Genomic DNA, 15,958 nt, shown 5'->3' on the forward strand with positions numbered 1-15,958 from the left:
AGTTCAATGCTGTGCCTACTATTGCCATTGGTAGGGCATGACAAAAAAAACAAAACCCCTTTCTTATCATTTGCTACATGAACCATTTAATGAGAGGTGGAATTTGGAATTTCTGCATTGCCTTTCAGCAATGAGTTGTGTGCCATGTATTATTTCCCATGTCAGAAGCGACTTGAGAAACTGCAAGTCACTTCTGGTGTGAGAGAATTGGCCATCTGCAAGGACATTGTTCAGGGGATGCCCGGATGATTGATGTTTTACTATCCTGTGGGAGGCTTCTCTCATGTCCCTGCCATGTATTTAAATGACATATCATCATATTAGCGAAAAGGAACAAATGAAAAGCAATGCACAGTGGAGAGGTATGATAATACTTTTGTCCAAGGTGAGGGAAGGCCAAGCGGGTTTTTTTTTTTTTTTGAAGAAGAAGAAGAAGCAGAAGAAGAAGAAGAAGAAGAAGAAGAAGAAGAGGAAGAAGCATCATTATCATCATCATCTCAATGTGCGGAACAGAAATTAGGCCCGGTGGCGCAGTGGGTTAAAGCACTGAGCTGCTGAGCTTGTTGATCGAAAGGTTGCAGGTTCAATTCCAGGGAGCGGCGTGAGCTTCCGCTGTCAGCCCTAGCTTCTGCCAACCTAGCAGTTCAAAAACATGCAAATGTGAGTAGATCAATAGGTACCGCTCCGGCGGGAAGGTAACGGCGCTCCATGCAGTCATGCCGGCCACATGACCTTGGAGGTGTCTACGGACAACGCTGGCTCTTTGGCTTAGAAATGGAGATGAGCACCACACCCCAGAGTCAGACATGACTGGACTTAATGTCAGGGGACTACCTTTACCTTAACAGTAGAAAAGGAATTGGATGCCAGAGACAGGAATGTGTTCCAACCAGGTTACTGCAGGCAAAGGAAAACACTGTGTCTTCAACATGGGGCTCCTAACTTACACACAAAAGAAGAACTGGTACTAAGGGAGGAATGAGACCTGAAACACCAGTGGTAGAATCAGGGTGATGCAGGCAAATTCTTCCACAAATAAAGCAGTTTGACTAGTTTTCTACTGAACTTTTTCAGACTTTTTTCTTTTGTGTAGAGTGAATATTAGAAGTGCGAGTACAGTACACGGTATCTATCTGTTGAATATGTATATTGACTATTGTGTATCTGCTCTTTCAAAGCAAATGAAAGAAAATTTAGTAAGTCTTGTGTACCTATTGTGAGGGCTGGACAGGGGTCTTTGATGGACTTCATTGTTACTTCTAAAGAATTTCATCTTAACATGACATTCAAACTGCACACTTCACATCAAACACAATTTTATAAGCAAGTTGCACATGTCATGGTTTGAAGTTTTTCCTTCTTTAGAAATCCATCAATGTTTGGTAGAAATTCAACCACGTTTTTCATCAAGTGGAAGAGTTTGCCAACATTTTACTAGAAGCCAGAGGGATAGGAAACAGGTCTTTGATCTCGTGAACGAAGTAAAATCCTGGCAATATGGAAAAAGGAGGAAGGAAAATGTGGCATAAATCCAATTCTTAATTCTGATTACAGTTGTTGTTTATTCACTCAGTTGCTTCCAACTCTTCGTGACCTCATGGACCAGGCCATGTTAGAGCTCCCTGTCGGCTGTCACCACCCCCAGCTCCTTCAGAGTCAAGCCAGTCACTTCAAGAATACCATCCATCCATCTTGCCCTTTGTCGGCCCCTCTTCCGTTTTTTTTTCCATTTTCTCAAACATCATTGTCTTCGCTAAGCTTTCCTTTCTTCTCATGATGTGGTCAAAGTACTTCATCTTTGCCTTTACTACCTATCCTTCCCTCCACTGAGCAGTCGGGCTTTATTTCCTGAAGTATGGGCTGGTTGGATCTTCTTGTGGTCCAAGACACTCTCAGAATTTTGCTCCAACACTACAGTTCAAAAACACCTATCTTCCTTCGCTCAGTTTTCCTTATGGTCCAGCTCTCACATCCGTAGGTGACTTGGGGAATACCATTGCTTTAAGTATGCGGATCTTCGTTGCAAGTGTGATGTCTTCTGATTACAGTAGATCCATTCAATCAATTAATAAATAGCAAATCAACACATATGCAAATTCTACTGTTTCCATGGATCTACTCTAGTTAGAGTTGGATTTAGGGTTATGAGCCCAACATTTTCATTTGACTTGTAAAAAGTACAAATTTAAATGATGAGTTAATTCCTTTGCTTTAAAGCAAGAGTTGGAGAAATACAGTTCTACAGAAGATGGGGTGCTGCAACCTCTGTCATCCCTTACCATTATGGTGGCTGGACTTGGCAGGAATACCTGAAAGTCCACCTGAAAGACTACACTTTATCCACAGTACTTTAAAAGAAGGCAGACTTTGCTCATTTGTAGGCTTCATAGGCAGCCATTGAAAAATAGGGAAACACAAAACTGAACTGAAAACAAATGTGAACTAGGAAATAGTTTGAAGGTGAAATCTTTAGCTTCATCTCAAAACAGGTTCAGGGTTGCTTTAGGTGCATTGTAGGTCCTGTGGTGAGCAAATAGTTGGAAAAGATGAGTTACAGATTCTCATCTTAATTCTATGCTGGTTTTGGTAAATTGTGGTAGGGAAACACTGTCTAGTTGAAGTATTTAAACTGGACCAAGATTCCCATTGGATGTTTCCAAGTCCTTGCGTATCTTGTAAAATTATCAGTTTCATTATTTAAATTGCCAATTAAATATATCAAATGCTCTAAAACAGAAATTATCAACCTGTGAATCTCCAGATGTCATTAAACTACCCCCTCCCCCCAAAAAAAACCCTTCATTATTTTGACTAGGGCTTCTGGAAAGAAACAGCCAAAAATCTGGGGATTCAAAGTGTGGAACCACTTTTCTAAAATATATGCATGACCTTCAATTTTTTTTTTTAAAAAAAACAATTACTGAGAAAGAACACTTCCCTCAGATGCTCTGATGATTTTCTCTTTCTCTCCAAACCAAAATATAGTACTGAAGGGAATGTTTGTTAGGCAATCCTCATTTCTCTTTGAAGGAATTAAAAGGTGATTAGAAAGAGCGAGAGGGAGAATAAAATAATTAACCAGTATGTCTACTGCACCAGAATGAAAAGTGGGTAGGTAATAAGGGTCGTTTGTCATTATTTGATTCGCTTATTAAATGAGCACTTGTTTTAGCTTTGAAAAGAGAGAAGGGCTTATTTAGGTACGGTAACGGGAAAGCAAATTGCCTCTACTGCTGAGATTCTAACCACATGCAATGAATAGATGTCTAATAATATGGGGAACATTCTGCAAATCACTTCTAGGACTCTGCTGAGCAATCCTGCTGCGTGAAATGCTGCGATACCCACAGAGGTGAAATTGGCTCTTGCCATTTTCCCAGCTGTGCCTCCTCCACTACCACAGAGGGATTTAAAAGAAATGATTCAGGAGAAGAAATCTCTCTTTTACCTTGGGATTTGCGTGCTGAAATTTCTTAAGGATCTTTGAAATGCTCACCCACACAAGTGGTTGTTCTTAATTTCTCATTGGGTACAGAGGAAACCCTGGAGTGTGTGTTTGAAAATGGGTAGGATGGCGTACGGGGATGAATGTTGCTATTTTCCCTTAGCCAAACACTGGAAAAGGGCAGCTGCCATGCTGTTCTGGTAACCAGTGTGGCCCTGGTTTCATCAAGGTTGTGTTGTTGTCATGAATGTGCAGGAGCATGGGACCTAGAATTTATCATCCTGAATTCAGCAGTTGTTCTTTTGTTCCCTCCGTCCCTCTTTTGAAGTCAAGACCCAGATAGGCCAAATGTGTCACAGATACAACTGTATTTATTGCTGTGTTTATTAATCCCTCCTCCAAATGAAGATTTGTTAATTGTTATTTGAGGCTTACCCTACCTTTTTTTAACTTTGTAGATTTCTTTCCAGCATGGCATTTGTGATAGAACTGTATAGGTTCCAGCTCATTTTGTTAGGCTATCCCACCCATAGCTTGAGAACAGCCATTTCACTGTTAGTTTTATGAGGGTGGAGCTCAAGGAAATTTTTTCTTGTGTGGAGCAGTAAATCGTCCCACCCCTTTGCCTGGGGAAAGGGAGCCATCTTTAGTTTGGGGTCTCAGGGATTTTAGATCGTCGGAGGAGGCCCTTCTCGCGATCCCACCTGCTTCACAAGCACGTCTGGCGGGGACAAGAGATAGGGCCTTCTTTGTGATGACTCCTCGGCTATGGAACTCCCTACCTAGGGATATTAGGTCGGCCCCCTCCCTCCTGACCTTTAAAAAAAAACCCCTGAAAACTTGGCTTTTTTAGTATAACATAGTATAACTTAGAAAAACTTGAATTGGAAAATGACCTAGGAACAGCTATGACAATGGAATGGATGAGGACTGAACATGAAGACATAGTTTTAAAACTTTTTATCATTTACTGTTTTATGCTTTTAAATGTTTAGAGATGTTTTTTTACTTCTGTTAATGTGTGTATTTTATATATAGCATTGAATTGTGCCGACTTGTTCGCTGCCCTGAGTCACCTTCGGGCCGATATGGGCGGGAAGAAATAGCGTCAAATAAAATAAATAAATAAATAACCACCTGAGAATCTTGGAAGCAAGATGTATCTATAGTTGGTCTCAGCGAGATCCAGGCTTGGACAAGCCATTTCAAGCCAATACTACTACTACTATTCTGGGAACTTATGTGGCTATACTGATCTACCACTGGTCAGTGACAGCCTGTGGCGTTTCCGCCACCTTCAGTAAGGTACCAGGCCTCAATAGGAGAGACCTCCTCTCTCAGCTTCTGGCCTCATCACTTTGGGCACTAGGCGCCCCAGAGGCCCCTTTACCAGAGAAAGTGAGTAAGGGAATCTTTTGTCTGTCCTTCATCTACAGAATCATCTATGAGCAGCGACTTCTACAACAACCAGTTGTTTTCAAATTTTACCGTTTCTTGTTACTGTTTCTTGAAAGCAATAGTATGGACATTGACTCTGTGGGATTCGTTTCTCAAACAGGAAGGCAAACCAGCATCCCCCAAGCTGATAGAAAGTTAAGACATGTTAGTGCTAAAGACATTTAAAGCAGCTTAGGTGTGACAGGACAGCACTACTTTCCCACATGGGTGGAATTGTGTGTTCCTGTGTGGCAAGAGACTATGCTGCTAGAAGTCGTCCATCTCCGATAGAGTTTTGCAGAGGAGCCAAACTACTGATGCAGCCATTGGGCTGCATCAGTAGTGCAGCATGACACTGGCAAAGGATCTCTCAGAGACAAAAATGACAACAGCATCATTGCTAACACTACTGCAGAGAACACTTTTGGATTTTTTTTTATCCTGAAACCCCTATGATGAGTTAATCCAAAATGAAATGAGATCGTGTCAAAAGATGATACCTCCAGGTTCGAAGACCCTCAATCAGCAAAAATAACTACAAGTTATTCAGAGGTTGACCTGTTCAGAGGAGAAATGAAAGTCTGAAGCTACACAACACACATTACCAGAATATGGGAAACATGAATCGGAGAAGATAGACATAGTAAAACAGGACATGGGATGTATAATACTTGGGAAGGGTGTGCTAAGGTAGTCAGGAATGAAATATTTTGAGTCAGACAATTATACATTGTTTTATTTAGGAAATAAACAAGAAGTGCCTATAATAGGAATTCATGGTGTTCCGTTGATGCTGCTGAGGGAAGAGGAGGAGATGACGACGACGATGGAGGAGGAAGGAGGAGGAAAAGAAGAGACAGCGACGCTGTTGCTGCCAGGGGCCCGTTGCTGTCGCTGCTCCTCTCCGCAGCGGCTCGGCCTAGCAAGGCCCCGGAAGAGACCCCGCCGCCGCCACTGTGGGCAGCATGAGCGACAACGATGACATCGAGGTGAAGAGCGACGCTGACAAATGTGCTCACCACAATGCACTAGAGCGGAACCGTAGGGACCACATCAAGGACAGCTTCCACACCCTGCGGGACTCTGTGCCATTGCTTCAGGGAGAGAAGGCATCCCGGGCCCAAATCCTAGATAAAGCCACAGAGTACATCCAGTACATGCGTTGGAAAAACCACACACACCAGCAAGATATTGATGATCTAAAGCGCCAGAATGCACTTCTGGAGCAGCAGGTTCGTGCACTGGAGAAGGCAAGGTCAAGTGCTCAGCTGCAGGCCAACTATTCCTCTTCAGACAACAGCCTCTACACCAACCCCAAGGGCAGCACCATCTCCGCTTTCGATGGCGGCTCTGACTCCAGTTCAGAGTCTGAGCTGGAAGAGCCCCAGAGCCGGAAGAAGCTTCGTATGGAGGCCAGCTAGAAGAGGCCTGATTTCCCGCTGCCATTAGACACTTGCTGGCTGCTTAAGGACTTTCCTCTTTCCTCCTCTTTAGTAAAGGCTCTTGGACTGCAATTTCTTCCTGTTCCTTGTCCCTTTCTGCCCCTTCTTGAGTTAAACCCATATTATGGCATGGCAGCTTACCTTCAGGAAGACCCCAGCAGCTGTAGTGTGAAGCAGGATGGGGATTTCTCTCGTCCTGCCCTTTGGTTGCACATCTCTAGTACCAGGAATGCCCAGGGCATTTGATGAACTCCATGAGTCTGTAATTGCCTAGTCGGGACAGGGAGCTCTCTATTCTTCCACTAGAGCCACACCAGCCTCTCTGTTGCATTTTTCCCTGACCAATCTTGATTTATTTCTTGGTGGGAGGGAGCACAGGATACCTGTGTACGTGCCTCTTGTTTGAAGTGACAGTGCAGGATTCACGGTGAAGCAAAGAGATGAATTTCCTTTTTGTATCTTGGCAAATGATTAATTGGTATTTATTTCCTCCTATAGAAACTCAATCTGGTCAGATTCCTCCTCTTCCTGCAGACCTTAGTCTTATGAAGGAATTCATTATTCAGAAAAGAGTGGTTTTTGTTTTGGTAGACATTATATCACAATTGGAGAGACGATCACAGAGTCCAGCTCAAGTTAACCTCATATTTAGAAGGGTTTTGTCAAATACTTGTAGCAAGTCGAAGCCTTCAAAACAGTCTGTTCTGTTCCATTTCTTTGCCAGGCAAAAAAAAAAAAAGTCTGTGGCTATATCATCAAGGAGTTTCCTGGCAGAATGCACTATTTAGTTATGCTTTCAGACCTCTCTCAGACAGGCAACACAGCAAATGCTTCCAGAAAAATTCTGAAAGTATAAATCACTCTTAACTATGGGCAGTGCTTGAAGGAATTAAAGTTGTGCTTCAGGTTTTTTGTTTTGTTTTGTTTTTACTTCAACAGTTTTGACAGTTTTGTTTTTACTTCAGCTGTATGAATCTGGCAAAAACCAGTGCTCACATTGCTCCAACATGAAGGTCATCCATCTTTGTGATAAATAGGATGAGCAGGCACAAGGTATGCTTCCAATATGGAAACAACGGAAAAAGCAGACAACCAAATGCTAAAAGACTCTAAACAACTGAAGCGACAGTACATAAAATGGAGGTGAAATTTCCAGCAGTTCAGATATACTACAGCAAACCAAGGCTTAATATGCTACTTTGGTATGAAATAATGGGCATTTGGATAGTTTCTTAATACAGAGCATGGAATGGTAACTTTTCTATGAGCTATAGTCCAAATAGTAACTTCTACAAGCCCTGTGTTGTCAGAGGCTTTCATGGCTGGAATCACTGGGTTGCTGAGAATTTTCTGGGCTGTATGGCCAGGAGAATGCTTCTGGAACATGTTCCACAAGCACTGTTTACATAGTTATGGATCAATAAAGTATAAGGATTGCCTTATTGGATATTACCAACAAGGCAACACCCCCTTTAACACTCTAAGGACCTAATTACATAGAGGTGATAGCAAGGGGATTTGCCATGCAGCGTGGCAAATCCAGTGAGCAGCGTGAAAATGCAGCATACCACATCACTGCATTGCCCCCTTATCCATCCCATGGGAGAAGTGTTATTGCCCAGCTTCCCACCACCACCACCACATTCATCCTGTTCTTTCCTATGAGAACACAGAAAGCCTCCAGTGTTCTCCGGCAAGCATTCTAACATGTTGCCAAGAGGCTGGAAGGATGGAGCCCCATCAGAAGTAGGTGTGCGTTGTCTGATGGCATCTGGGAGGCTCTGTCCTTCCAAAATCTTTCAAGCACCGTAGGACACAAACATCTCCAGTGTGAGAAGGTTGTCAAGGAGTCGTCATCTTTGTCTTTTAGAAACTCAAAAACAGGGCTACGAAGTGACCAGATTTCTTTTGTTGAACACACACAATAACACAAATACACTTCACGTTAGTGGGTCCCTGTGATTTCATATTCTATGAAATAATAGGCCACATTTGAGATACCCACTCAGGCTTTATGTGTGCAACATTCCTAAATTCAAAATGAAATTGTTGCATCCACAGAAGTTAACCTTGGGACTCTCAGTATAGCTAGCTACTATCTTATAGTACCAGCTCTTCAGAGCCCACCCAAGACATTCTGCTACATGATATGAAAGGTTTTGCCCCCTTCCTAATTCATGTAGAGAACCCGGGGCAAAAAAACTAATTTAAGGAAAAGAGGGAAAGGTTTGCTGAAAAGGAAAATAATAGAATTGAGAGCAGACAGGAGAAAATCATAGTCATTCTCTACCTCACACAGCACACCCATTCTTTCTCTTCACAGCTGTCCACTATTTCTTTGGGCTTCAGTGAAAGATATGCCAGAACACTGGAGCATCTTTTCTGGAATAATGAAATCACAGCAAAAACAGTATAATGCTGTTACCATGCATGTTTTTTTTTCTTGTGTTGTTTGGATGTTAGGATCTTCCAACTCACTATAACTTTCTACCTTGGCAAGATAACATACCCTCCCACATTTCACAAACCCTAACTGCAATCCCACCACGCAACACCATAGTGTGATCAAGGTGGTAAAAGTTACTGAGGGAGGGCACAAGTGAGGAGAAAGTGCAACTGTTGCTTTTGTTTGAACCTAGTGGGAAGGACAAGATTCTGCCTGTCTCCTCCTCTCTCTCCATTTTTGGCTTTTGAATTCAGTTTGCATCAATTAAAGGAAGCTGAGAACAAAGGGGGAATGTGGGAGGAGATTAAAAAACTAGGACATTTTAAAAGTCACTGAAAAAGTGGGACAACAGAGGATTAATCAGGACTTTCCCTTTCAAATTAGGCTAGTGGGAGACTATGGATGCAGAAATTTCATACAACTTTTGCATGTATGGTCTTTTCCCCCTTTTTGCCAGGGCAGCCTGTTTGGCTCATGAAGAAATAAAATGTTGACTTGTATGAATATTTTAAAATTATTGCTTATTTGGTTAACCATAAAGTTAACCATATGCTAATTTTATTCCTTTTCTAATTAAGTGTTTTTGATCTTCTGGGTTTGTTCAATAGCAATGAAACCTTTTTTTTTTGGCAACCAAAGGTTGAACATTGCAAGGATCCCAGGGACTCCGAATGCTTCTCCCTACCTCCTGTGGGATAGGCTTGTGGTGTGGATTAACTGACTTGCCTGAACTTTCCAAGAATAAGGATCTATGTTGTTGTAACTCATATCCTCAGAAACATTGGCAATAAATGACTTTTACCCTATGTGAAGGCAGGGTTATACAGGCATGTTGTGCTATAGATTCCCACATGGCAGCAGTAAATCAAATATTCTGTCTCTTTCAGAGCTTAACATATGGCTTCCTGCTAGCTACTGCAGTTCACAGTTATTTCGAAGGCTTAGCACTGGTTGCCTCATGAGTTATTGCAAAACTGCAGCTGATAGGTGATGCTGAACCTGGCCTTTACTCATTTGCATAAGGGGAAAAAACATTTTCAGCAATTGCTTGGAGGTGGTTTTCAGCACTAAAGAACACTATGACCTTTTTAAAAAATGGGATCCATATTTTCTAGCACAGGTAGGAAAATGGCAAGAAGAGTCAGTTTTGATCTTTCTGTAATGATTGTTGTAAAGCATGAAGTTTAGCTGAGGAGTCAGCCAGTCAGGTGCTGAAATCCTACTTGAATATAAAAGTATTTGCCTGCCAGCTATTAATATCTGACAAAGTCTGCATAGTTATGGTAGCTATAGCTCAGCAGTAAACTGCAGTAAAGACCTTGAAATTTGATAGAATGGTTTTGGCCTCCTTCTGAATTGCAGTGCTCTGTTTCAAGCCAAATTTCTAAACAAGGGGCTTCTTATAAACAAAAAACATGATTGCCATAACCCATCTTGCATTTTTAAAGGAGGGAGAACAGGAGAGAAAAACTGCTACTAAAAATTGTTGAAGTAGGAAAAAGACATGGAAAAACATGAGAGCTAAAACACAAATGCTAGGAACATGGATAAAAGGATATGTGCCTGGTGAGCATAAGTTAAACTGAATGAGCCAGAATAGAAAAACACTCACCAGGTTGAAGATAAGCCACAAAGGTTTAGTCAATTCAAGTACAAGCGAATGCTTCAAAGTGTACAAGCATAAAACATACAGAGAATGGAATACATTTTAAATGGTTCAAAACTCCCGCTTCCCTCCCTGATTGGCCGAGAGAGGGGCTGGTCTGGGTTTAAGCTGTGATTGGCTGAGACGCTGCTGACATTGCCGCTTGCAGGTGGGGATCCTCGTTCATGGGGAAATGACAGCTAGGGATTCACCGGCTGAGGGACTAATCAGCTGGTGGGATGTCCCTGCAGAGGAGACATCATTTAAAGACAATAAAGAATTTATAGTGAGTTCTTGGTTAGCTCAACTGTTCAGTTTCATGTTGGACAAAGACCAGAGTTTTCACAAATACACGAGACTCCTAAAATAAAAGGCGATGATCTTGGGCAATCAAAGGCTGGGCTTTCAATAAAGAGGTTTAACCAATGTACATATCCTGAGCCTCTGTTTCCACAGTCAGCAATATCTCAGCCTGAAATGGACCATTTAGCTAGATAAATCTGGGCTGACATGGGAAACTGTCTTATCTCTGCATACATGAACACTGGGTTATGATGATTGCTTGGCTGGGAAACAGCCAGAGGGATTTGCCCAATCTTCCTGTTTTCAGGAAATGTCTCAGCGGGGTTATAGAGAGGTGATTATCTCTGGGCTACATCTTGCTACATTTTATAAGGAAGCTTATGTATTTTATATAAAGGAATTAGGTACAGTATAAGAAGGATACAAGAAAAATAGATTCACTTTCTTAAAGGGCTGGAACAATAAGGCGGGGATGAATACTGGATCACTCCGGATCTCTGCTGCTTTGAAGTAGCAAAGGTTTGAATAAGTATTGGAAAATAGTAATAAAAATAATAAATGTATTGCAGAGCCCTTGGTGAATTATAGATCTTTTGGCGCGGGAGAGGGGGTGCTATCATGGTTCAACAACAAGGGGGCCTGTCCCTGAGTCTTCAGATATCATGGATCATCACAAGATGCAATTGCTCCGGTTTTAGTGGGCTCAGCTCAAGTAAAAAGAAAAGGCTTTTACTTTATTTCCTGGAACTATTAATTATAAGTTGAACTACTTAGAAGAAGGTGGAAATGCTTTCAAAAGGATGGATAGCCTTTCTTCTTGAGAACAGGGCCAGAAATAGAAAGAAAGGAAAGAATATTCAAAGAAACAAGAGAATAAATTTGATTTTTAAGAAATTGTGCAAGACATTTGTCCAAGGATGTGACGACGCAAAAATAATTAAAACGAAAAACTTGTTCTCACTGTCATGCATGACACATCTCCAAACACATAAAATCATCAATCCTATGTTATTTAATAGTTAAATTCCATAAATGCTTACTCGAGAATAAATCCCATTAATTGTATTTACTTCCAGGGAAATGGGTATGATTGCATTTTCCTCCCTATTCCACATCAAGGAAAGTGAGTGAAAGGAGCAATGCTTTCTCAAAGGGCATGTGCAGATGACAGGTGAGTCTTAGCCATTGTCTGCAACTATTGGCTGTGAATATGGAACAGAACCTCTGATTTCCCCAGAAACTGACCATGCAATAAAACAAACTTCTCTCCCAGATAGCCAGTAAAAGGAGATGAGTTTACTATGATGATTTTATATTTATTTATATGGTGCTTTTATATGGTGGAATTTAAATAAAGTATTATTATTATTATTATTATTATTATTATTATTATTATTATTATTATTTGAAACACAACAAGATGAGTCCACAGCAAACAAGATCACTCTGCTGGCTGTTGTATTAGATCACACATCGGACACTTCCCAAATGTCTAGGACTGTGTGATGTATTGGCGAATAATGCGTGCAGATCCCAGTAAGGTGACTTTTTGCAGATGATAATTGCAAGGTCTTTAGGCACTGCACCCAGTGTGCCGATCACTACTGGGACCACAGTGACTGGCTTGTGCCAGAGTTCGATTTTTAAATCCTCATATTGTGTCAGCTTTTCCAGTTGTTTCTCTTCAATCCTGCTGTCACCTGGGATTGCAACATCAACAATCCATACTTTGTTTTTAACACAATCGTGAGGTCAGGAATATTGTGCTCCAAAACGCTTGTCAGTCTGAATTCGGAAGTCCTAGAGTAGTTTGACGTGTTCGTTTCCTGTAACCTTTTCAGGAAGGTTGTGATCCCACCAGTTCTTTATCGCAGGCAGATGGTATTTGTGGCACAAGTTCCAATGAATCACCTGAGCAACGGTGTTATGCCTCTACTTGTAGTCTGTCTGCATGATCTTCTTGCAGCAGCTGAGGATATGATTTATTGTTTCATCTGCTTCCTTGCAGAGTCTACACGGGATCTTTTGTCGACTTTTCAATTCTGGCTTTGATAGCATTGCTTCTAATGGCTTGTTCTTGGGCTGCCAAAATCAGGCCTTCCATCTCCTTTTTCAAAGTTCCATTTGCGAGCCACAACTATGTTTTTTCTTAGTCAATTTGGCTCTCATTTTTTCCCAGGAACTGTCGATGGAGAGCCTTCTTTTGCAAATTTTCTCTTCTGTTCTGCATTATATTTTTACGTTATTCACTCTTTGTCTTTTGCACTTTAAGCAATTTACTACTATTGACTTCCCTCAATGTTGGTTCTTGACTGCCTTTCACATAATCTGCCAGTCCGTGTTTCTCTTCTTCTACCATTTGTTTCATTTGCAGAAGCCCTCTGCCTCCTGATTTTCTGGGCAGGTAAAGTCTATCGACATCACTACGCAGGTGTAATGAGTAGTGGATTGTCATTAGTTTTCTTGTTTTTCTGTCCAGCTCTGCTTCAATTCCAGCAGTGTATCCAATGACGGGGCGGCCCAGGTGTTGATAGCCTTGATTGTATTTCCGCCATTTAATTTGCTCTTCAAAACCTTTCTGGCTCTTTGGACCTATTCTTTGCTGACCACGTTTTCCACATCCATGATTGATATTGTCCAATTGTAGTATGCACAGATATTTATAGGCTTCAGGCTGATTGCATTTTATTGTTTGTCTATTTGGCATCTGTATGCCCTCGCTGTGAGTAATTTTCCCTTTCTTTAATGCCACTGCGGCACATTTGTGGCATATTATTATTATTATTATTATTATTATTATTATTGCAGACTGCTTAGGTCTTAACCAGTGATTTGAGTGCCCTGGGGGGGGGGGGGACTATTTCCATGGCCCTCATAACAAAGGGCATACAATTTAACATTATTCAAAATGTTCAAAATTATTCAAACATCAGCGTGCTGGAAGAAGCAAAGACCACCAGCATTGAAGCGATGGTCCTCCGCCATCAACTCCGCTGGACCAGCCACGTTGTCCGGATGCCCGACCACCCTCACCCAAAGCAGTTGCTCTACTCCGAACTCAAGAATGGAAAATGGAATGTTGGTGGACAGGAAAAAGAGATTTAAAGATGGCCTCAAAGCCAACCTTAAAAACTCTGGCATAGACACTGAGAACTGGGAAGCCCTGGCCCTTGAGCACTCCAGCTGGAGGTCAGCTGTGACCAGCAGTGCTGCAGAATTTGAAGAGGCACGAATGGAGGGTGAAAGGGAGAAGCGTGCCAAGAGGAAGGCACATCAAGCCAACCCCGACCGAGGCCGCCTTCCACCTGGAAACCAATGGCCTCACTGCGGAAGAAGATGCAGAGCAAGAATAGGGCTTCACAGCCACATACGGACCTACAAGAATACTGGAAGACAATCCTCCTCAGAAAACGAGGGATCGCCTAAGTGAATTCAAAATGTATTTATTAAATAGTTTTTTTCAAAATATATCATTAATCCTGTCTTTGCTTAAATATCTTATATACCCATGTATGGCCTCATACATGGGTCAAAGGCTGGTTTGGGGGGCAAAATTATTGATTTTGATATGACCTGTGTATAAATCAAGGACCATTCTTCAAAGAGGAGGAAGAATCAATGTCATCTCAGCGGGGCCAACTGCCTCTTGCTGTTAATTTCCCATCCAGGTATTTAAAAAGGCCAAAAGCAGCATCACAGCGGATAGTCTAGAGGGGATCAGTGCTTCCTTTAGGTTTACTTAGGATGGGATAAGCCTTTCATCACTGTACTCAGAGAAAGGGATGGTCCCTCTTTTTCCTTTCCTTTTTCCCTTTTGATTCGAGGTGCAATACTCACATTGACATGGATAAATCAACCTTTTGTGGTTAATTTTTTGATTAAAATTGTCTAAACTTATACATGAGTATATAGAGTATATGAATAGTCTCCTGCTATCACCAAAGCAGCAAACGGTACCTGAACAAAGTTGATTAAAAGGATATTGAAAAGGCAACATTGAATAAAGTTCACTGGGCATTACTATATATGGTACAAACTAGTTTTAAATTAATTTTTTTTAAAAAATACTCATTATACATGGTAATACAATGGAATACATTGGTTTATATTTCAAAGGAACAACGTGAATTAACTCACTTGAATATAAACTAGGCCAGTTTCTAAAACCTATAATCTAGTCTCACATCACAGCAGGAGGCTCTGGCAGTAGGCCTCAGATTGTATTGCATGAATGGGAGCAGGAACATGAAAAGTAAATAAAGCTCTTGGCTGCTTCAAGACACTGCTTAGAGAACTTATTATCTAATTGAACACCTCGCTTAAACAAACCAAGGTTTTAAGTCCCAATGGCATTCACCTCTTCATACTCAACATGAACTAGAAATATTGAGAGATGGGAGGATAGGGGTCCATTATTGGCTGCAAAGTCATGAATTTTAGCATGTTTGACTCTCGTGGTCAGGCCCATAGCAGGATTTTGATGCGGGGGGGGGGGGGGGGGGGGCTGAGTCTGAGTGAAAGAGGGTCTACCCTAGCAAACCTTTTGTATCATTACCCCAATACCCCCATGCATATGAGATATATTGAGCATGGTGATCAGATCATGATATGAATAAACGTAACAGTTTAAATAATGTACCAGCAAGACCTTTTCACAGACCACCATGAGAATTGGGGGGGGGGGGTGGTGGTGGTGGTGGTGCTGAAGCCCCAAAGCCCCCCCCCCCCCCCGGTTACATGCCTGCTCGTGGTACTAGAGGCATTGGGTCCGACACATTGTGGAAAGAGTGGTTTTGTGGGACTTGACTCACAAAGGAAGCAACATAACAGTGGAAATAGCACATACACCCCTGCCCTGGTTGTTGACTGCAACTCCCAGATGTCCTAGTCCATGTAGTCTATAGTGATGAATCATAGGACCAGTAGGCAAAGATCTCTGATAGGATCCAGTCCTGTGATGCACCACAACTGTGAGCCAGTAAAGATTACAAATGCCCACTTTTACCCCATGAAAACATGCTCACATATGGTGATTACTGCTCCACTCTTTGGCCCAGTAAGTGCTGATTTCTTGCCAAACAGTCACATGAATTTGAGCAAAGACCCATGGCATCATAAATCCCCTAACTTAAGAAAGATCTGAGAAACCCACAGCCAACATTGTAGAGAGCTGCCTTGCTACTGAGAAGAGCCAGCTCTCTCAGAGAATGAGTTATAAATACAACATGCTAATTCTGAAG

The 15,958-nt window shown here is 41.8% G+C and overlaps 1 pseudogene; it reads left to right on the top strand.

Moving 5' to 3' along the window:
* The first annotated feature begins 5,831 nt into the window (after positions 1–5,831).
* Positions 5,832–6,488, top strand: LOC132769940 (protein max pseudogene; annotated as a pseudogene).
* The last annotated feature ends 9,470 nt before the right edge of the window (positions 6,489–15,958 follow it).

Source organism: Anolis sagrei, chromosome 3, assembly GCF_037176765.1.
Source record: "Anolis sagrei isolate rAnoSag1 chromosome 3, rAnoSag1.mat, whole genome shotgun sequence".
Lineage (NCBI taxonomy): Eukaryota > Metazoa > Chordata > Lepidosauria > Squamata > Dactyloidae > Anolis > Anolis sagrei.